The sequence below is a fragment of the Terrapene carolina genome, unplaced genomic scaffold (assembly GCF_002925995.2).
Source record: "Terrapene carolina triunguis isolate 2854851 unplaced genomic scaffold, T_m_triunguis-2.0 Scaffold58, whole genome shotgun sequence".
NCBI classification, from domain to species: Eukaryota; Metazoa; Chordata; order Testudines; family Emydidae; genus Terrapene; species Terrapene triunguis.
Genome location: NW_020664409.1, coordinates 57,093,318 through 57,115,900, shown reverse-complemented (window position 1 = coordinate 57,115,900; position 22,583 = coordinate 57,093,318).

Genomic DNA, 22,583 nt, shown 5'->3' with positions numbered 1-22,583 from the left:
AATAGATGTCTTTTATCCAAGCAAAATCTACTGTAGGAATATCAACATTTTAATTGTTTTTCAATAAAGATGTATACATCTTCCAAAAATGACCAGAAATAACTTAAAATGGACAACAAAAAATCATTGCATTCTTTCTTGGTAATCATATCTCCTTCCCAAACTTCCCATTTACAGTAAATGACTATATATAATAATTATTGGGCCAAATTCCTCCCTAGCATAACTCAGTTAAGGCAACGGAGTTACACTAAGAATGAATTTGGACCATCCTCCACTAATTGAAGAAAAGGTAACTGGATTTCCCACCCAGAGGTTTCAAAAAAATACTTTTTATCTTCATGGGCTCCTCTAAAATTACATACTACCATTTAATGTTTAGTCATATACCCTGTATAGTAATCATAGTTTTAATTGCTGCTATTCATCAGTAAAGTGGATGCAAAAAAATGCCAAAAATCATCAAAAGGTTCAGTTCTCAGATTTTTTTTTTTTTTTTGAGAAAAGTGAAAGGAAAAACAGGACTTTGCTCCTCACAATGCAAACATTATGGATTTCTCAGCTATGCAGCTTTTACTCATTCCCTACTCCCCACTTCCCTTTCTCCGATGAGAATCTATGTACTGTACCATTCAAATAGTTTTTCAACAGAGCTCTGTTTCTTAGCCAACACAGCAAAAGACCAAATGATTCTGGGAAATGCCATTCGATGATATATTTCTGTGAATCGGAAACTAGTTATATACTTCAGAGGAAAAAAATTTGAAGGCAATAACCAAATGACTGTGCCTATGTTATTTTCTTTTACCTTTCTCTCTGATTTTTAAGCAGCTGTCAGTTGTATGTACTGTATCTCTGAATGAATTCAGAGGCATGTGTTGTACTTGTTAACAGAATTTTAGGCATCTTATTTTCTTAGCTAGTAGCTCTTTGTATGCTGTATGTTTTGTAATATATTACAAAACATGTATTATGCAGTAATATTTCCCAGAGGGATCTGTAAAAGAGTGAATGTACGTCTAACAAAGTTTAATATGCCATGCTATGACAAAGTGGAGAGGGATTTTGAGACCCTAGTTTCAAACACTGATTGTTTAACAGGTTCAGTAAAAACTCTTCACACCTCAGTAATCATTAGACATTCTGGTTATCATTCATTTCCAGTTTGGCAGGAATGGGCAATGCAGCTATACATATTACATATATATATATATACACACACACACACATATAAAATGAATGATCGCCCAATTCATAAAACTCCATGCAGGTTAATTTGCTGGATGTAGCCCTTAGGCTCTACAACAAGGTTTTAAAGAAAATGTTTATCTTACCAAATTATTGACTTTGTAGGTCTCAATATTTTTATCTTCCTACAATGTAATTTCATGGTGAGATAAATTTATCTCTGCACAATTTTCCTTTTAAATGGCTGTTATTGTAAGTAAGAAACCACATACAAGAAACTGTTCAATAAAAACTTTTAAAATGTCTGACTTTTTAAAATAACATTAAAAAAGACATTGTTCTTAGTGAGTCCCAAATTCAAATTACATTTCACAGTCCAAGAAAATATTAACAAGCTGCCAAATTTGTCCACATAAATCCCAAAGATTGCATCTATTTTCATGATGTATATTGAGGAAAGAGAGAAACCATATTTACCTTACTAGTAGAGCATGTAGACTAATAGTCTGGTTTTTAACTTGTTCAAAGGAGCAAGTTTTTTTCAGAGCTATAAGAATGAGAAAACCTGTAAAGAGGGGATTGCCAGCTGAGGTCAGGGTAAATTCCTGTCCCACTTGTATAATATTGAACAATTAGACAGTTTTAGTATGAGATCCCCTCCCCCCTTTTCCCAGAGCACATGGTATAGACAAGACTAAATGAAATACCGGATGATCCATCTGTGTCCAAACAGCAGTTAGATGCTTCAGAGGAAGGTACTTATTGTGGGAGGAATGGAAGGGTAATGTGTTGCTAAGCCCAGGCAAACTAACTAAACAATGTGCGAAAGGCCATTCTTCTTGCCCTATTCCTGATGCAGCAAAAACAATGTTGCACCATGAAAAACTGAGTTTGGAAGATTGCCTAATGAAAGCTGTAGATAAGTTTCAGAAAGCATTTGTACTTTTGTATGCTGCTCTGAAGTGAACAACTGAACCCAATGTGATCTAGCCATTACTACTGGTAGGAAATTTATTGTGACTGTGAACATTAATATTGGTATTTATTTTCTGGGAGGTCTCCTAGAATTTTTATTTTGGGCTAGATTTTACCTTTAGGCAAACCTCTGAGTATGGAGCAGCATGTAGCTACAGTGCCCTGGGGGAACTCCAGGAAGGCATTGTGCCTCAGAAACACAATTCCTTTGGAGCTCTCTGTGACAGAGTAAGATATGGCTGGATTAAATTTGTGAACTCCATTTTGTATTAGGACCTCCATTTTGTATTATATGCTAAACACATGTCTAACCTTGCCAACAAACAAGGCAAGGTTATTACAGTGTATTCCAGAGATTACCCCGTCAACTAGATGTCAAGCATGCTCCCTGAAAGACTATCACAGAGAAGCCATCTGTAGAAGGGTGGACTCACCGCGGTCTCATCCCCTTGTGTCTAGGTGAGGCATAACAGCTCTCTCCTCTCTAGCATCCCCTGGCCTTGCAGTGGTCTGCCACTTCTTATGACTCAGCCCTCTGGACAGATCACATTTTAGTCCCACCTCTTCCAGGTTAAGAGAAAGTCCAACAAACAACAGTCTTATGTCCTTACAAAAGGTCTTTAGCCTCAGTTCTGGGCCACATGATCCTCACACTCTCCTCTCAGAGCTCTCAATTGTCCTTACCTCCTTCTGAGGGTCATGTGGTATAGACATCCCAGTGGCTGGTAGGAACCCAGGCCCTCCCACTACACTGGGTTCCAGTCCAGGGACCCTATAACCAGGAGCTAAGGTCTTTTGCTTCAGACCCTTTGCTGTTACTTCTCTGGACTTCTTTCTACCATAGCCTGTGTCAGAAGGCATCCCCCATAGCCTTCCTAAATTTATGCTTCTTTCAGGAACAGGACTTGTGGGACTCTTTGCTGGAATCCCCCAATAAATCCCAAACCAAAAGTATAATTAGGGCCTCTGTTTTTCACAGGTTATTATTTTCATTTTTCAGGGGTTATTTTTAGCAATTTTTGAGTTCTATGCAGATGTCCAAAAATCAGGGGTTTTACTTTATATATAGTGTAATTAGAAGATTTTTTTTTCTGGTACTTCCCCACATTCTTCTCTAAATAGTATCTACTTCAATATTTATTATATCTATAAAAATGACATATCTTTGTTTAAGCTTTGTATCCTTGTTATTGAACCCCTGGTTTAGAGGTCAGTGCATTTCATGTACCTCTCCCTGGCACAAGGCCTACATTTTTTTTTTTTTACAAACACATATTTACCATAAAAATAAGGTAATACTTTGTTAGGTATAAAAAAAAATGTTAGTGTTGTTTAATATGTTCAATTAGGTATTTTGAAGTAATGTTAATCACTGGCTTCAATAGAATTTAATATGGAGTATATGAACTATAACTCTTGGACTCCATCTTTGTAAGCAAACTTGTTTACAACTTAGACACTGGAGTTCTCTGGCTCAAACCAGACTGAACCAGCTTTTCCCGCCTTAGAGATTATATAAGATCTTGCTCAGAGCCTGCACAGGGCTGTCCATTCCAGCGGCAGCACGTGCACGGTCAGGTCTTTCTAATGCTCCAGAGCTAGAGAGAAGAGTACCATCTATCCCGCAGTGAGGTTGAGTACCATCTATCCCCGCCACAGCGAACCGAATCCATTTTACCTATGGAGGGTCCTGCTTTCCTGGTGTCCATCATCCCAGAGGGTCTCCCCCCTGCGACGCAATCCAACAGTTGTTGGGACTCCCCAGTAGTCCTCCTTGAAGGCTCTAAATCAGCCAGAGAGTAGGTGGTCCTGGGCTTTGCACCTGTACACTGTGTCCATTGCACCTAAATCATAGGAAAGGTTTCTGTATTGGGGTTTCATTTATTGTTTTTCTGAATGCCAAGGAAGGTTTTGTGTGTCTGAGCTTCAAGCTCCTAAAGCCAGTCACTGAATCACTGTATGGTTAAGTTTGTGTTTCTTCCCCCCATTTTTCCTAGTTTTCTGTACCTTTACCCTTAATACACTTACCTTTGTTTGCACCATATTACCTTGTCTTTTCTTCATTTTTATTACATCACACAGGGAGGGAGGGACACCCTTATTGTAAGCTAAATCCACCGGTGGCAGACACGGAAGGCAGCCGAGTCTGCTCTTCTGAGAAAAGGGGCTTTCCTTTTCTATCTTTTCCCCTACCATTTCTAGAGTATTTTCTCTCTGAAGCGTTACCTTACTCCCCTTGGGGTAACAACTTAATAACTCTACAGTACTTGCACACTAGTACCTTCTTTCCTATGCTGCTGTCCCCAATGAAATCCTGATGATCATGGACATAGTCTTCTGGGGGTTTTGTGCAACATTTTCTGAATTGCAACCACAATCTGTAATACACTTCTGTTTTAAATCCCATGTGTACAAGCCTTCCTATTTAGGGAGTATCCACTAGCAATGTAGAAATTTGCTGCCACTAAGGGCATCTACACAGTGGGGTGATATGTTCTACAGGAGTATGCTGTTTTAAACAGTATTACATTTAAGTGCACTAGGGAAACTGTAGTGCTCCCCAGCGGGGTCTACGTGGACCAATTAATGTTCAATTTGTTAGTGCGCTTTGGAAATAACACACCTATAGAACACATTAAACCCACCCCAAATACTGAGGGCTTGTATACACAGTGAGGTAAAGTACCAAGTATGAATTAATGACACAAGCCAGGGAACAAGGACATCACCTATATAAACAAACTGCACTGGGAAAGGGGTGAAGTCAGTATGAACTGAATAACTATTTCCAGTGTTTATTGGATAAACACCAATTTCTTTCTCTCTCTCTTTTTTTTTATTATTATTTTTTTTTTGGATTGGGGGTGTTTTACTGATGTTTATTGGTTAAAACCAAAAAATCAGATGTCCTAAATAAATCTCTGCCCTGCGTGGGTGTGACTTTTCATACCCAAGCTCCCCTTGTTCTGTTCCTCCACCAAATGCCTCCCAGGGCTCTCTTTCTGGAAGTCCAGGTCCTATCCTTTTATCAGGGTTTCTGACCATCAGAGTCTGCTGCACCTCCAGTGGCTGCTGTGACTCTCCTGGCCTCCTGACAGATTTTTCTACTTCAGAGTGGATCCCAGTGCCAGCTATCTCCATGGGATTTCTCCTTGACCCTCCCCAGTTTCTCCAATCTCTAGTTCCAAAGAGTGACCACAACCACCACCTGCTCCAGACTTCCCCTCTGTATACTAGCCACCCAGCTTATCTCCCAGCTGGGACTCATCTTTAATTAGGGCTGGCCCATCATCCAGCCAGGTAGCATAATTCGCTTCTCAAGCCCACATTAACTCTTCCATTGTCTGTGTGGGGTACATACCCGCTCCTACCATCAAAGAGCAACCTGGAGCCATACACTAGGATTGTCTTTCAGCTGCTGGCCCAACCCTATGAAACAGTGGATTTTTTTACACTGGGGCACCAGTGTGGCTGGTGGATCTACAGCTTCTCAGCCTGGGCACATGGGTAGAGAGAGAAAGACTGTATTTAAGAGAGAGGCTTTGCTCCGCATGCAGGGACTGTCCATCACCACATGCAAGAAGACCAGGCTGGAGAGAAAGAGGCAGGAGGGACTCTGCCTAGCCTGAAACACAGAGAAGACCCCAGATGCATAGAAGGCAGAGATCATACTGGCAGAGGGTGCAGCTCATGACTTTTGTTATTTTGCAAAGACCTGTAACTCTTCACTGCTTTTTAAAGAGTAAAGTGCCTGCGGTTAAGGAATTCCTTGGCTAAGCCTGTGTTCCTTGCTTTCCTATCATGCTGTCCCAAAGGCGTTGAACTAGAAGTCTGAGTGCTTACAGCTAGGCTGAACTTAGAGAGCATGTATAAGCAACTGGGCAGCTTGGAAGGTCATCCAAAGCATTGCTTTCAAGGTGTAGGGTGGCTGGACTGTGGAGTCCCTCATAGAATCATAGGAGATTAGGGTTGGAAGAGACTTCTGGGGGTCATCTAGTCCAACCCCCTGCTCAACCCCAACTAAAACATCCTAAGGAAGGGCTACGACAAAAGCTCTGAGCCTGTGAGGGTGCCCTATAGACCTAGAGCTAGAAACAGTGACTAGAAGCACATGTGATTCAGCATTTAGGTGCATTTACAGCAAACTGGTATCTGAACAAAAGAGTTCAGTTTTAACACTTCCCTTTTTTACTGGGGACTTGCAGAGGACTGATGCAGCATACTCACATCCATATGTCCAGCAAGCTCCTCTGGCCAGCATTGCTCTGCCTGCTCCTTGCTCCCTCTTTACTCACTTATCATCTTTGGGGCATGGCAGAAGGCAGGGAAAGTGTAATGTTAAATGCACAGCATCTAGAGCCAGGATCCAAATAGGGCTTACACAGCTGCAGAGAGGGTTTGTGGAGAAATTATTTCCCCATGCGGCTGTGTAAGATGAGGACACAATTTAGTCGTTATTTCTTTCTACAGAGGAACTGCATTGGACTGACCTGTCCTTCTGAATGCTGGATGTGTCTCCATCCAGAGTCTTACGAAACCACTTGGGCTGGGCAAAGCAAGACAGGATTCTGGGGACTGAGTGCAGTGTCCCTATAGCACTCTAAGCTTACAGACTCTGGGTCCAAGTCCAGGGCTTGAACTCCAATCCCCGACTTGGCAGCTTTTATTGTAACCATAGCATTGATGATGATCCTAAACTGTGTTCTTTCAACCATCAGCCTGTATGGGATTATCATTTGTAACTGTTGCACTCATTGCATAAATATTAATAAGCTGGAGTGCTGCAAGACATCAAAGTAATATGTGATTCACTATATCATTTTCCTATGAAGTATTTTATAAATGATGCATTAATTCTGTCAGGATGCATCCCATCAACATGGCTCATTAAATCTGACATTGGCCCAATTTTCTTTTGATCTGTTGCATAGAAAAGAGAAAGAAAAAATATTTTTATCTCCTTGAGAGCATCCTCTATCACTTGCATTGAAAAAGAACAACAATAAAAGCTTTGCTTTAAGGGAAGACTTTTTTCTTGTTACCTGAAAAGTTCTTGCAATGGATATTTCACTTTTATGCATTATATCTTAATTAACTTGTGAATGCTAGTAGACCCTCATTATAGTTTCCCCTTTCAAATAAACACAGTGAACTACAGGCCAGACTATTGGCTCTTTGTGCCACTCCAGTACCACTGCCTCGGATGGGCAGCTTGAGATTCCCCAGCACAGGGAACAGCTTGGATAATCTAAAGACCACCTTCTCCACTCAGCAGAGGGCTGGGGAAGGGGATGAACTGGTGTGCTGTTGAAAATGGATAGGAGTACAAAGTATCTGCTTAGCATTCTATTGACACTCTTGACTATGAAAGCTCTACATTGGTAGGAGTTAAATGGCTAGACAGTCCCAAGACAGAAATTGTAAGCTATATATAAAAAAGGAGTTAGTCCTAAGAAGATTTTTCTACACAAATGCTAAATATCAGAAGCTGTTAAAAGCCACTTGATGTTGCTGTATATTGTAAAGATACATTAATTTTCACTGAATCAATAGAATATTCCCAGGAAAGCATGATCTATTTCCATTTATTATGCTACTATTTTTGAACATGTAGTTTTCAAAATGACAGCAGAGAACTCCCCAATTACATTTAGTTACATATGGTCAGGCTTAATTTAGTCAACTGAAAAATTCTACAGTTGAAATGGCAACTGTAGTGGAAGTGAGCATTGGAAATATACCAGGAAATATACCAGACAGAAGAGTACTTCCCCAGTGACCTATCTGGCTTTCCTACAAATGTCTCAGTGTTGTCTCCTCAAATCTCCTCTGCAATCTTAGACCAAGAAGCAAAACCAGAAAATGACAGTGGGGTTTACATGTGTCATTACATTATATTGGTAGCAATGTCATGCACTAGTTTGAGCGCAACTCTCAGGGCTCAAAGTCACAAAGCTACGTGAAAGAATAAATGGACACAAATCAGACATCAGGAATGGTAACATACAAAAGCCAGTAGGAGAACACTTCAATCTTCCTGGACATTCTATAACATTCTATAAGATTTAAAAGTAGCCATACTTGAACAAAAAAACTTCAAAAACAGACTTCAAAGAGAAACTGCAGAACTAAAATTCATTTGCAAATTTAACACCATTAATTTGGGCTTGAATAGGAACTGGGAGTGGCTGGCTCACTACAAAAGCAACTTTGCCTCTCCTGGAATTGACACCTCCTCATCAATTATTGGGAGTGGACTACATCCACCCTGATTGAATTGGCCCTGCCAACACTGGTTCTCCACTTGTGAGGTAACTCCCTTCTCGTCATGTGTCATTATATAATGCCTACATTGTAATTTTCACTCCATGCATCTGAAGAAGTGGGTTTTTTACCCACGAAAGCTTATGCCCAAATAAATCTGTTAGTCTTTAAGGTGCCACCGGACTCCTTGTAGTTTTTGTGGATACAGACTAACACGGCTACCCCCTGATACTTGATATTATTGAATATATATTCATACACACATTTTTATACATATAAAAATAAAATTAAAAGCTAAATTAAAAGCTGACTTCCAGAGTCCTCTGTGACTTGAGCCCGTGGTGCCTGGGAGGTGCGGGGTCCCCCCGCCGCCTATGGTGGCTGGGAACTGTGGGGGTCCCGAGCTCCCAGATGCTGCAGGGGGCAGGGGTACCCCAGAGCTCCTGGCCGTCGTGGGTGGAAGGGCCCCTGGGAGCTCCTGACCGCCGCAGGGAGGATGCCCTGAGCTCAGAGCCACGGGCGGGGGGAACCAGGCAGCTCCAAGCCGGGGCCCCCTGGAGTGGTGGGGGGACCCCACAGCTCCCCATTTTGTCATGCATATTTTTAATTAAAGTCATGGATAGGTTACAGGCTTCTGTGAATTTTCCTTTATTGTCTGTGACCTGTCAGTAACTTTCACTAAATATATGCATGACACAATCTTAGCCTTAGCCATTAAACACCTGTGGCTGGCCCAAATCAGCTGACATGGGCTCACAGGGCTTGGGCTGTGGGGCTGTAAAACTGCAGTGTAGGCATTCGGACTTGGGTTGCAGCCTGGGCTCTAGGACCATTCCCCATTGGATGGTCCAGAGCTTGGGCTCTAGCCTGAACCCAAACGTCTACACAGCAGTTTTACAGCCCTGCAGCCTGAACCCTGCAAGTCTGAGTCAGCTGACCCAGGCTAGCCACAGGTGGTTTAATTGCTGTGTGGACATACCCTAAGAGGCCCACCTAAACAGACTCAAATATGACTATGTCCTGCTCAGGTGTTAGCATCATGTAAAGCCAGGTATATAGCAAATTACTGCTGCAAGACAAATTTACAATGGAGTGCTTTTGACTGAGACTCAGGATTCAGCATGGAATACGTGATTAGCTGCAATTGCTGAGGCTTAGTCTGCAGACAGCTGTGTGTTATGGACAATGAATAATTATTTGATAATTAACTAATTATGATGGCCGCAAAAATATGCTTAGTTAATTCAATGAGTTATTCATACATGTAGTCCTAAACAGGTTCTTTTAAAAATATTGAAATGTGAATTTTTAATAGTATCCTAAAATATCTAATATTGCTGTATTATGTGCAAGTGATGGTGAGTAATGAGGTTTTGAGTATGCTACTCATTGTATTAGCTCACTAGGATCCAGGTTAGCCAAGCGATTTACAGAACTGCAGTATTTGTGAGAGAGAGAGATGGCTAATAGAGTTTCTTTCTTTTTCAGAGGCATACGCTATATCATTGCATTCAGCCAGCGATATTACAAAATGGGACATTTTGTCAATAACCCCCAAATGGCAGACAACAGCTATATTTTAGGGGCTCAATTATGGTTCTCATGATCCTGAACCGCACTGAGGAGGGGGAAGAGCCAGTGTGCTTTCCAACAGGCATAGTACAGAAACAGGCCTGAGGGGTGCCTGGGAAGGGATGCCCTTTGCTGCAAATGTTGAAGTGTAGCCAACCTTTCCCCCAGCACTGCCCTCCTAGCATCCAAAGCATTCCCACTGGGACTGCAATCACAATTACTGACAGCAAGCTGGCCACTTCCCCTTCAAGCCATAGGTGGGTGGGTGGGGTACTGTTCCCTGAAAGTTCTCCCTTTGTAACACACCAGCCTGGGGATAGGAGGGTGGGGAAAGGAAGCAGTAATTCAACTCCACATATTTTTAATTTTCCTCTAGTCTAGGAGACTTACCAGTCATTAATACAATCATCATGCCTAATATACAATTACAGGCTTTTTATAACATTTATATAACAATGTATTAATAAATGGAGATGGTTATATCAATTACAGAATAATATAATGGAAGACATTTATAGCCACATGTTAAAACAGACTAACATTTTCCAAGATAACAGCTAACCAGCCTTAGAATGATCTCTTGATGAACTCAAATGCTGTTTTCCCATGGTGAGGAAAAACATTTTCCCGTCATGAAAAGGACGAATCATAATCAGTCTGTCACATATAATTTGCCAATTTGCAATGCTTGAACAGCAGGAGGGCAAGGCACATATTTCAAACATTGCTATTGATAGAAGAGTTTTACAGCAGCCCCCAATTACTATGCTGGATAAATATCTCGATTGAAGACAGTGGTAGACTAGATAGCCATGAAGGCATGGTGGACTGGAACCAAAAGAGTTGCCTGATTAGTTTTGGTTTTGAAGCTGCTAATTATTTAAACATGTGTGGGAAATCAACCTCTGTAACACACTAAGGATCAATTCAAACTAACAGATGTTCATTTTGGCAACTGCAATTGATCTGCCAAAAAAGGAAAATCTTACCTTACAAATTGCCTCCTGTGTATCTAAAGAAGTGGCGATCAGTCTGTAGTTGATGATTCTATGGTGAGCATTTAAATAAGGATGCAAACTTTGCATCCACTTTGTAAGTACATTTTAGAAACTTCAAAAGTGAATGCCATAGCTTCATGCTTCTTGCAGATAATGGCTATTTTCAGTGTCAGAAATGTCAACTGTAATTGTCACTACATTTATTAGAGCTACAGGAAGTCATATCATGCAGAAACTTCTTCCCAGTCAAATCACTATTTTATATGGCTTGATATACAGAAAAGATTAAAAGAATAAGAAGAAACAGAAGCAGATCAAAACTATTCTCAGCTAAGTACAGTAATGTGAAAAAAAATCCCTTTGAATGCATTATACAGCTTATAATTTTAGGATATGCTATAGCAGAAAATGTTACCATTAGGGAAGATAAAGCAGAGAAATAATGGGCCTTATCCCAGTCTCATTAAAATGTGTTTCTATTCTGGAAAAGCAACTCTGTAAAAATGGTACCATGAGGTTCCACGCTGATTGTCTCTCAATGATTTCCATACAAAATATGTTCCATTTACAAGTAAAACTGAGCTTTTTTCTTATGTAAATACAGGCTGTTCTCTGAGAGTCGAGCTGGACTCTTTCTTTCCTGTGCACAATCACAAGTGAAAGGCTCATCCCACTTTGCCACTTGTGCAAAACCACTGTCCTCAATAACTTGTTTGCACAGCTGTAATTGATCGGTGCGGTATTGGGGGGCTGTACGTCTCAGGGCTGAGCTTCCCAGACACACAGCCTGGGCATGCCTCTGTGAAGCTCTTCTTGTTATGCACAGCTAGCTGGACCCAGACCCAGAATAAAGCAGAGCTCTTCCAAGCACCTCAAGCACCAAGTGATCACTGAACACAACAGGAACAAGTCTGTTGGTGATGATGCAGGAGGGATAGAATCCAACTCATTCTCTCCTCTCTGCCTTGGCTCACAGGGAATAACAGGAGATTAAAAAAAAGGGGGGGGGGAAATCCATGAATTATTTGTTGTCACTAAAGGAATCAGATCTGACTGAGAACACAAGGGAGAAGATCTGTGGAACAAAAATTGCTATTTTTACATAGTCCCTTGTCAGAGTAGAACTGAACTTTAAATCTTCACCTGTCTCAGAGTTTGTAATGTCTAGTTAGGCATTCGGGAGGCAGGTTGATTGGAAAGGAGGCCTGGCATTTTTAACAGTCACACAACAGTTTGTTTGGACTTCTGGAAACACACTGGATATGTACAATGGCATTGGGGTTCAGGCTCCTAACATGTTAGAACCCCCTACTGACAGAATTGGCAACTCTTGTGATTTTATCATGAGTCTTGCCATATTTGTTGTTCTTAAAGCCCCAGCTCCTGAAGTCCTATGACTGTGAGAATCTCAGCTTTCATGTGAAGACAAAGTAAGTTTCTACCCCTCGGGGTATGAGAGAAAAGACTCAAAACATAAACCAAGTGTACCCTAAGGGCTCAGAAACCAGAAGGTACCCAAAAAAACCACATTATTTTATACAATCATATGCTTTTAAGCCAATCTCATGATTTTGGAATGTTTGGGGTTGGCGGCACTGCAGTGTCTTCCTTCCAGTCACCTCTGTTTCCTTCCCAAACACTAAGATGAAGTCTCCCTCTCAGTACAGCCTCCTACCCTAGTTCCCATTTATGATCTCCCCCCTTCCAAATTTTCCCAATGCCTTACTCCTTTCCCTCTCTCCTCCGTGTCCCCCAAGGGGCAGTCCATTCCCAGCTGTTCAGTTTTATGGAATAATCCCTTCAAGAGCCTCTTTCTCTTCCCTCCTGTCCCCCACACATTGATCTCTCTCTCTCGCTCTCAGACTTCCTGTCTATTACCATTCAGATAATCAGCATTAGAAATAGGAGGTAGCACTAAAGTGGTGGAGAAAGGGAATTGCAGGGTTTAAGCTTGGAAACTTGAGGAGCCAGATGTAGACCTTCCTGCAGGATGGCTGGCTTTCTTCTCCTTTCCTCTCCCAGAAAACATTCAGAGCAGTCTTTCTTTTAAGGCAGTTTTCTGGCCCAACCAGCTGGATTAATGATGGCTAGATTAGTATAGTATATAGAATAGTAGAGCAGAAAACTACTGACGTGGTGTGACTTGGATCATCATGCATAGACGGTGCAATCTTACTCTGTCACTGAAAATTAAAGGCTTCTGCTCTTATTATATGGTGAATAGGAATTTTGCCATTCATTTCAATGGGAGCAAGATTAGAGACCAACATTAATTTACTTTTGGAGGCAACTTCTTCAAGACTTCAGCACAACAGCATCAAAAACTTGTAGTCATTGTTTATTGCTCCCCAACAACAAAAGGTCTGTTTTTAAATAAGGGAGGGAAGCATTGAAACTGATAATCCAGATATAGTCATGTTGAGATCCAAAGCTCATCCCATCTGGTTTATCTAAGTGGTTTACCTAATCCCAATGTCTGATAGCATCAGCAAAAGAGAGTCAAAGGAGCAGTTTTCCAGGCAAAGAGTAGTCAGTTTCAGAAGTATCAACACAGATAGACAGTTTTAAGGCAGTTCCTCATTAATCCATACAATTCATGGCAGTTACTCATTGGTGAAAGATTACATTTTCTGACAAAACACTGAAATCCTGATGAGGTAAAACTTGATCCAGATATCTAGGCCGGATTAACCTGCAGCCTGCACAGGACTTTGAAGAGGCCTTTAAGTCACCTTCCACTCCCCTGATCATCAGGCAAACTGCTGGCATCATTCTAAGCAGCCTAAGGGACTGTTCTAAATTACACCCCATAGGAACCAACCCACCAGCTGGTGACTCACTGAGAAAACTGCATTCTGGCACTACCCTCTCTTATCCAGCATCACTCCCTACATCTGCGAGGAATTGGGGGTGTTAGAATTGGCTACAGAGGCTTTATGTGACCTGGGGATTCACACTATATCATGGATCAGAGGGGTAGCCGTGTTAGTCTGAATCTGTAAAAAGCAACAGAGGGTCCTGTGGCACCTTTAAGACTAACAGAAGTATTGGGAGCATAAGCTTTCGTGGGTGAGAACCTCACTTCTTGAAAGCTTATGCTCCCAATACTTCTCTTAGTCTTAAAGGTGCCACAGGACCCTCTGTTGCTTTTTACTATATCATGGAAATCCCTGGTTGCCCTGTTAAGGCAGCTTTCTATACCCTTTTTACACTGCTAGAGTAGTACAAAGGGGATGGAGCTGGGGAAGGCATCTGACATTTAGATGTAATTAAAAGAGAATCAGTTTAGTCCACTAATGCTCAGGAAAGCCCAGTATGGGCCAACACACTGGTAAGTGTTTTTTTAACCTTTTATTGTTTATGTTTAAATGCCACTCAAAGTGTTGGATAACTTAAGCCAATTTTAATTTAAAAATGCAATAGAGTTTGCATACTAGCATTTGAAATGCTTGGATTAGATGCCACATTTTTCAAGGTGCTCCCTTTTTTGTTAAAAGCAACAGAGGGTCCTGTGGCACCTTTAAGACTAACAGAAGTATTGGGAGCATAAGCTTTCGTGGGTAAGAACCTCACTTCTTCAGATCCCTTTTTTGTTGTGTTACTATATATTTTTACCTTTCTCTCTATATATCTTGACAGCATTTCACTGGTGCCTTGGTAATGTTTGATTGTATATGGCAGAACACATTTTGACAGAATGATAAATTCTGTCCTCGCTTAAAAAATCAGTGGGTTGAATGGGGTGTAAACTTGAAGAAATTACAGTTCAGTGTATATGGTTTAGACTGAGAATCCCTATGGACACATCTGAAATTCCTGTAATTTACACTCCCCTGCCCACCATCCCTTTCCCCTTGGTATGCAACTGTATATATGTTTAAAGTCTAAAGGATGAGAAAAGAAGGAACATTGTGCACAATATGACAGCTGTGTACACGGAGAAAAATAAAAGATAGAAGTGGAACCTGTTTTATCCCATCATCAATCCACTGCACTTCCACGTTCACTTCGCAGCAGCTTCAGTGTACATGTTCACCCTGTTTTCTAGGTGTCTACAGCAGCAGCTTCATCGTTAAGTTGGCCTAATTGTAATCTTATTTTGCCTCACTTATTTTCTCACTCCTGTCAGGAACATTTGGTGCTGGCATGTGTTGCAATGCTTGGGAGGAAAGTCTTATTTCAAACAAACCCATTGACTTTTCAACTTCTCTGTTACCACAGCTTTCAAAATCTAATTTACCCTTCTGGGGCCCTCCATCATTCCAGAGCAGAGACTGGACAAAAAGAAAATAATTTGTTCACTTAACAGAAAGAAAGTCTATACTCCCAAAACAAAACTAGTCAGACAGCTAGCTTAAAATTAACAGGCCCTGCTGACTGATTCCTTTTGGGGCTTTTCAACAGTCCGGTGACAGTGGGCTGTGAATACAGATAAATGAGAGGTCAAGCAATCCTTCATTTTTCTAGAGGCTTATTTTGCCCACAGATAAGGAATTGAAGACGGAAGTAATATTTGAGACCAGTCTGTAAGACAACAAGGAAAGGATAACAGCAATAAAAGCTCATTCTCACAGTCCCACCCTCATGAAAGGTTAGCACTCCCCCTTAGCCTACATATTTTGTCTGCTGCAAAAGAGTATACAAACAAAGACATTACCTGGCAACCAAAATTACAATGCAAATACTAGCAGAAAGTTACAAAGACATCACACCTAGCAGCCAGGTTTTACAGATGTTTTACAGCCCACTTAATGCAGAGGAGTATTCTGTGAATTCATAGTTAATTTCTGTAAAGAGCTTTGCAAGATATAAAGTGCAATAGAAAGAGCAAATATTAGTATGTAATAAAAAATTGCTACTATCTATTCTTTTAAAAGAATGGTTGCCCACATACTAACTTTATTTAGCCAGGTCTGGCTGCAGAAAAATTAATTTCCTTATATGTACAGTAGCTTTCCCTCCCAAAGGAAAGGTCCATTCTATTTTATTTATATTCTCCTTATCCCGTACTTATCCAAGAGAGAAAAGGACAGAAACCAGAAATGCACTGGAATTTTTGCCGGAGACTACTACTATATAGTGCTATTATCTTGTAGATTTTCTTTTCTTTTAGTAACTAGCCAAAAAAAAAATCACATAATTACATTTATATATATATATATAAATGTAATTATGTGATATATATATAAAGCACTGCTTCAGCTTCAATAGACAAAAGTCAGGAAATTCAGATTTAAGTTGGAAACTCTGTCCTTAATCCACACTCTTGTTCTAGATGTTGCAAGGGTCCCAGACTTGAGAGATTTATCAACCACATATGTTACGAGGCCTTGGTACTACAAAACTGCTTAAGGAATTTCAGTCTTATTAATTTTAAATTTCCTGGAAATTGTCCATTTAAGCCTTACACTTAACTTTATTTTTTACACAGTGGAGTTACAAAAAAACAAAAGAAAATAAGGGCTGGTCTACACTGAGAAGTTAACATTGGCATAGTTACATCTCTCAGGGATGTGAAAAATCCACAGCTGAGAGACATAGTTAAGCCGATCCAACCCTTAGCTGTAGATATTGCTTGGTCGATAGAAGAATTCTGTAAACGTAGCTACTGCCTCTTGGGGAGGTGGATTATGGACCTTTCCATGCTGCTGTAGCGTTTTAAGTGTAGACATAGCCAGGGGGTAAAGATTCTTAGCCCTGGTCTACACTATGAGTTTAGGTCAAATTTAGCAGCGTTAGATCGATTTAACCCTGCACCCATCCACACGACAAAGCCATTTTTGTCGACTTAAAGGGCTCTTAAAATCGATTTCTGTACTCCTCTCCGATGAGGGGATTAGCGCTGAAATCAACATCGCCGGGTCTAATTTGGGGTAGTGTGGACGCAATTCAACGGTATTGGCCTCCGGGAGCTATCCCAGAGTGCTCCATTGTGACCGCTCTGGAAGGCACTCTCAACTCAGATGCACGGGCCAGGTAGACAGAAAAAGCCCTGCGAACATTGAATTTCATTTCCTGTTTGGCCAGCGTGGCAAACTGATCAGCACAGGTGACTGTGCAGAGCTCATCGGCAGAGGTGACCATGGAGTCCCAGAATCGCAAAAGAGCTCCAGCATGGCCCGAATGGGAGGTACTGGATCTGATAGCATGGATTCGTCTCCCCATACAGCGATCTGAACTCCATTCCAAAAGACGAAATGCCAAAATATTTGAAAAAATCTCCAAGGGCATTGTAGCGGGGTGGTCACCCGCTCCGGCCTTAAAGGGCATAAAACAGGCCAGGAGAGGGCTGCAGCTGGAGGCAAGCAGCCCAGGCTGCTTGGGGGAAGCAGCCTGAGCTGCGGCCATGCCCCAATCAGGGCCCAGCTGGCCCTTATAAGAGGGCAGTGGGCTAGGAGCAGACAGACACTCTCTCTCTAGCCTTTGAGAGGGAGGGGCCTGGCTGCTGGGGAGCGTACCTGAGGTGGAGCAGGGCTGGGGGAAGGCCATAGGAGCTGGGGAGCTCCGGCCTGAAAACCCCCCAGGCTGCAGGCCTAAGATAAAGCCAAATAGGTACTGGAGTTGCAGGGGGCAGCCCAAGGGTAGGCAGAGGCAGCAGGTCCAAACCCCCCTTGCCTGTGATGAGTGGCTTATATACTGCAGTCTGCCCCAGTGAATGGGGGCTAGATGAGGACTGGGCAGTAGCCATATACTGAGGCGAGGTGTGGATAGGGGGTGGGGGTTCTGCTGGAAGGGGGAGACCCAGAGACTGTGGGGTTACTGCCAGGGGGCAGCACCCCAGTGGAAAGGGGCACCGGGGTCCGGGAGGGACACAGGGGCCCAGCAGTAGCGAGACACCGGGCGACAGAGGGCGCTCCGGAGGCTGGAAGCTAATTCCCTGAGAGACCAGCAGGAGGCGCCGCAGTGATGAGTCCCGCACTGTTACAGGCATGAAGGACAGAGGCTATAACAGGGACCCGCAGCAGTGCCGCATGAAACTTAAGGAGCTCAGGCAAGCCTACCAAAAAACCAAAGAGGCAAACGGCCACTCTGGATCAGACCCCCAGACATGCTGCTTCTATAATGAGCTGCATGCAATTCTAGAGGGTGTCCCCATCACTACCCCACCCCTGTTCATGGACTCCTACAAGGGGAGTCTCACACAACAGGGATGAGGATTTTGGGGACGAGGAAGATGATGAGGAGGAGGAGGAGGAGGGTAGCGCACAGCAGGCAAGCGGAGAAACTGTTCTCCCCGACAGCCAGGAACTGTTTATCACCTTGGAGACAATACCCTCCCAACCCTCGCAAGGCGAGCTCCCGGACCTTGAAGGCGGAGAAGGCACCTCTGGTGAGTGTACTTTTGTAAATATAATACATGGTTTAAAAGCAAGCGTGTTTAATGATTAATTTGCTCTGAAGTCTTGGGATGCATTTGCAGCCAATACAGCTACTGGAATGCAGTCAAGCAACATCTGTTCTTTATCTCTCTGTGTTACTCAGGAGAATGATATCATTCATGGTCACCTAGTTGAAATAGGGGAATTTTATTAAGGGGACATTCGGAGGTGGCCGTTCCTGCTGGGCTGTGTGCCTGTGGCTGAAAAGAAATCATACCCACTGTTAGCCACGTGTTGGGGGGAGGGGTGAAGCAATCATCCCAGAGAATTGGGTGTGTGGGGGGGTTAGTTGGGTTTGTGCTGCACGTTAACCTGAAAACCGCAGCGCATCCTTTTAAATGGCCAACCCATTTTAAACGGCCAACCCAACGGGTGCTTGGTATGGGAAATGAGGGCGCTGCTGTTTGAAACCATTCCCACATGTTATGAAAGTTAAAGAAGCCAAAAGACTGTGGCTTACCATGGCTGCCTGCAAGCCGAATTCTGTTGTCTGGCCCTGCATGTGTGATCTCTAACACCAAACTGGCAGGCCCTCAAAATAAGAAGCAAAATGCGACCTTGTACTGAAAGCACATGTGCTATTTAATGTTAACAGCTTGGTTCACTGTGAAAGAGTCTACCCATTGTTCTCTAAAAAAATGTGTCTTTTTAAATACTACTCTCCCTTTTTTTCCCTCCCGCAGCTGCAAATGTTTCAAGGCTTCCCCTATCAACTCCGTCCCAGAGGCTAGCGCAGATAAGAAGGCGAAAAAAACGCACTCGCGATTAAATGTTCTCTGAGCTCATGCAGTCCTCCCGCATTGAAAGAGCTCAGCAAAATGCATGGAGGCAGACAATGTCAGAGTCCAGGAAAGTACAAAATGAATGCAAGGAGAGGAGGGACGCGTGAGAGGACAGGTGGCGGGAGCAAGATGATAGGTGGCGTGAGTGTGATGAGAGGAGGCAGAATGCAATGCTGAGGCTACTGGAGGATCAAACTGATATGCTCTGGCATCTGGTGGAGCTGCAGGAAAGGCAGCAGGAGCACAGACTGCCGCTGCAGCCCTTGTGTAACCAACCGCCCTCCTCCCCAAGTTCCATAGCCTCCTCACCCAGATGCCCAAGAACGTGGGGGGGGGGGCGCCCTCTGAGTACCCAACCACTCCAACCCAGAGGACTGCCCAAGCAACAGAAGGCTGACATTCAATAAGTTTTGAAGTGCAGTGTGGCCTTGTCCTTCCCTCCTCCCCTACTCCACCCGAGCCGGTGCTTCCCTCCTCCCCCACCCCTTGGCAGTTATTCCCCTACTTGTGTGACGAACTAATAAAGAATGCATGAATTTGAAACAATGACTTTATTGCCTCTGCAAGTGGCGATCGAAGGGGAGAGGTCTCGGTTGGCTTACAGGGAAGTAGAGTGAACCAAGGGGGCGGGTTTTCATCAAGGAGAAACAAACAGAACTTTCACAGCGTAGCCTGGCCAGTCATGAAACTGGTTTTCAAAGCTTCTCTGATGCGCAGCGTGCCTTGCTGTGCTCTTCTAACCACCCTGGTGTCTGGCTGCGCGTAATCAGCGGCCAGGCGATTTGCCTCAACCTCCCCCCTGCCATAAACGTCTCCCCCTTACTCTCTCAGATATTGTGGCGCACACAGCAAGCAGTAATAACAATGGGAATATTGGTTTCGCTGAGGTCTAAGCGAGTCAGTAAACTGCGCCAGCGCGCTTTAAAACATCCAAATGCACATTCTACCACCATTCTGCACTTGCTCAGCCTATAGTTGAATAGCTCCTGACTACTGTCCAGGGTGCCTGTGTATGGCTTCATGAGCCATGGCATTAAGGGGTAGGCTGGATCCCCAAGGATAACTAGGCATTTCAATATCCTCAAAGGTTATTTTCTGGTCTGGAAAGTAAGTCCCTTGCTGCAGCTGTTCAGACAGACCAAAGTTCCTGAAGATGCGAGCGTCATGTACCTTTCCCGGCCATCCCACGTTGATGTTGGTAAAACGTCCCTTGTGATTCACCAGTGCTTGCAGCACCATTGAAAAGTACCCCTTTTGGTTTATGTACTGGCTGCCAAGGTGGTCCGGTCCCAAGATAGGGATAAGCATTCCGTCTATCGGCCCACCACAGTTAGGGAATCCCATTGCAGCAAAGCCATCCACTATGACCTGCACATTTCCCAGAGTCACTACCCTTGATAGCAGCAGCTCAGTGATTGCGTTGGCTACTTAGATCACAGCAGCCCCCACCGTAGATTTGCCCACTCCAAATTGATTCCTGACTGACCAGTAGCTGTCTGGTGTTGCAAGCTTCCAGAGGGCGATCGCCCTCGCTTGTGAACTGTGAGGGCTGCTCTCATCTTGGTATTCTTGCGCTTCGGGGCAGGGGAAAGCAAGTCACAAAGTTCCATGAAAGTGCCCTTACGCATACGAAAGTTTCGCAGCCACTGGGAATCATCCCAGACCTGCAACACTGTGTGGTCCCACCAGTCTGTGCTTGTTTCCCGGGCCCAGAATCGGCATTCCACGGCATGAGCCTGCCCCATTGCCACCAGGATGTCCAAATTGCCGAGGCCCGTACTTTGAGAGAAGTCTGAGTCCATGTCCTCATCACTCTTATCACCGCGCTGCCATCGCCTCCTCGCCTGCTTTTGCAGGTTCTGGTTCTGCACATACTGCAAGATAATGCACGAGGTGTTTACAATGCTCATAATTGCCACGGTGATCTGAGCGGGCTCCATGCTTGCCATGATATGGCATCTGCAGGAGAGCAGAAAAGCAGAGTGGCAATGGAAACGGTAGTTGGAAGACCAGTTTTGTAGACCTATTGCACCACAACAGCGGTGGTGTCCGTTAGCTGAGCTGAGCGGGCTGCATGCTTGCCATGGTATGGCGAGACAAGAGCAGGAGAGCAGAGTTGCAGCGGAAGCGGCGGATGACAACGGTCATATAGAGGACCTGCGAGACCACCAGGAGAACAGAGTGGCAGAGGAAGTGGTGGTTGGAAGACCAGTTTTTCGAACCTATTGCACCATCTGCGTCCAGAGCAGGAGAGCAGAGTGGCAGTGGAAATGGTCGTTCGCTGACGACAGTTAGCAGTCCTACTTTACCGTCTGCTGAAAGCAGTATGGCACCCGCACGGAAAAAAGGCACGAAACGATTGTCTGCCGTTGCTTTCATGGAGTGAGGGGTGACTGACAACGTGTACCCAAAACCACTCGCGACAATGTTTTTGCCTGATCAGGCATTGGGAGCTCAACCCAGAATTCCAATGGGCGGCGGAGACTGCAGGAACTGTGGGATAGCTACCCACAGTGCAACACTCCGAAAGTCTATGCTAGCCTCAATACAGTGGACTCACTCCACCGACTTAATGTGCTTAGTGGGAACACACACAATCGACTGTATAAAATTGCTTCCTAAAAAATGGACTTCTATAAATTTGACCTAATTTCGTAGTGTAGACATACCCTTACATTTCAAAAAGCAATCGTAGAGCCATAGAAATGTAGAACTGAGAGGCAGAGCTGGCACTAGACATAAGCAGACTATACAATTGCTTAGGTCCTCAAGCAGCCCGAGGGTTCCCACTATTTGCTTTTTATGATAAGAACTTGCCTGTTTTAGTATTGGTGGGAGAGGGGAATATTCCTGTTTAGGGCCCCCAATGGTCTAGCCCCAGCTCTACTGAAAGGGACCTCAATAGGTCATCTAGTCCAGTCCCTGAACTGAAGCAGGACTAAGTATTATCTAGACCATCCCTGACAGGCATTTGTCTAACCTGCACTTAAAAACCTCCAACGTCAGAGATTCCTTAGCCTCTCTGTAATTTGTTCCAGTGCTTAACTATCATTCCATTTAAGAAGTTTTTCCTAAAGTCTAACCTAAATCTCCCTTGCTACAATGTAAGCCATTACTTCTTGTCCTGTTCTCTGTGGTTAAGGAGAACAATTTATCACCCTTCCCTTTATAACAACATTTTACGCACTTGAAGACTGTTATGTCCCCCCTCGGTCTTCTCTTCTCCAGACTAAACAAACCCATTTTTAAAATCTTTCCCAGTAGGTCATGTTTTCTAGACCTTTAGTCATTGTCTTTTTGTTGCTCTCCTCTAGACTTTCTCCAATTAGTCCACATTTTCCCCCAAAGTGTGATGCCCAGAACTGGATACAGTACTCCAGTTAAGGCCTTATCAGTGTTGAGTAGAGTGGAAGAATTACTTCTCA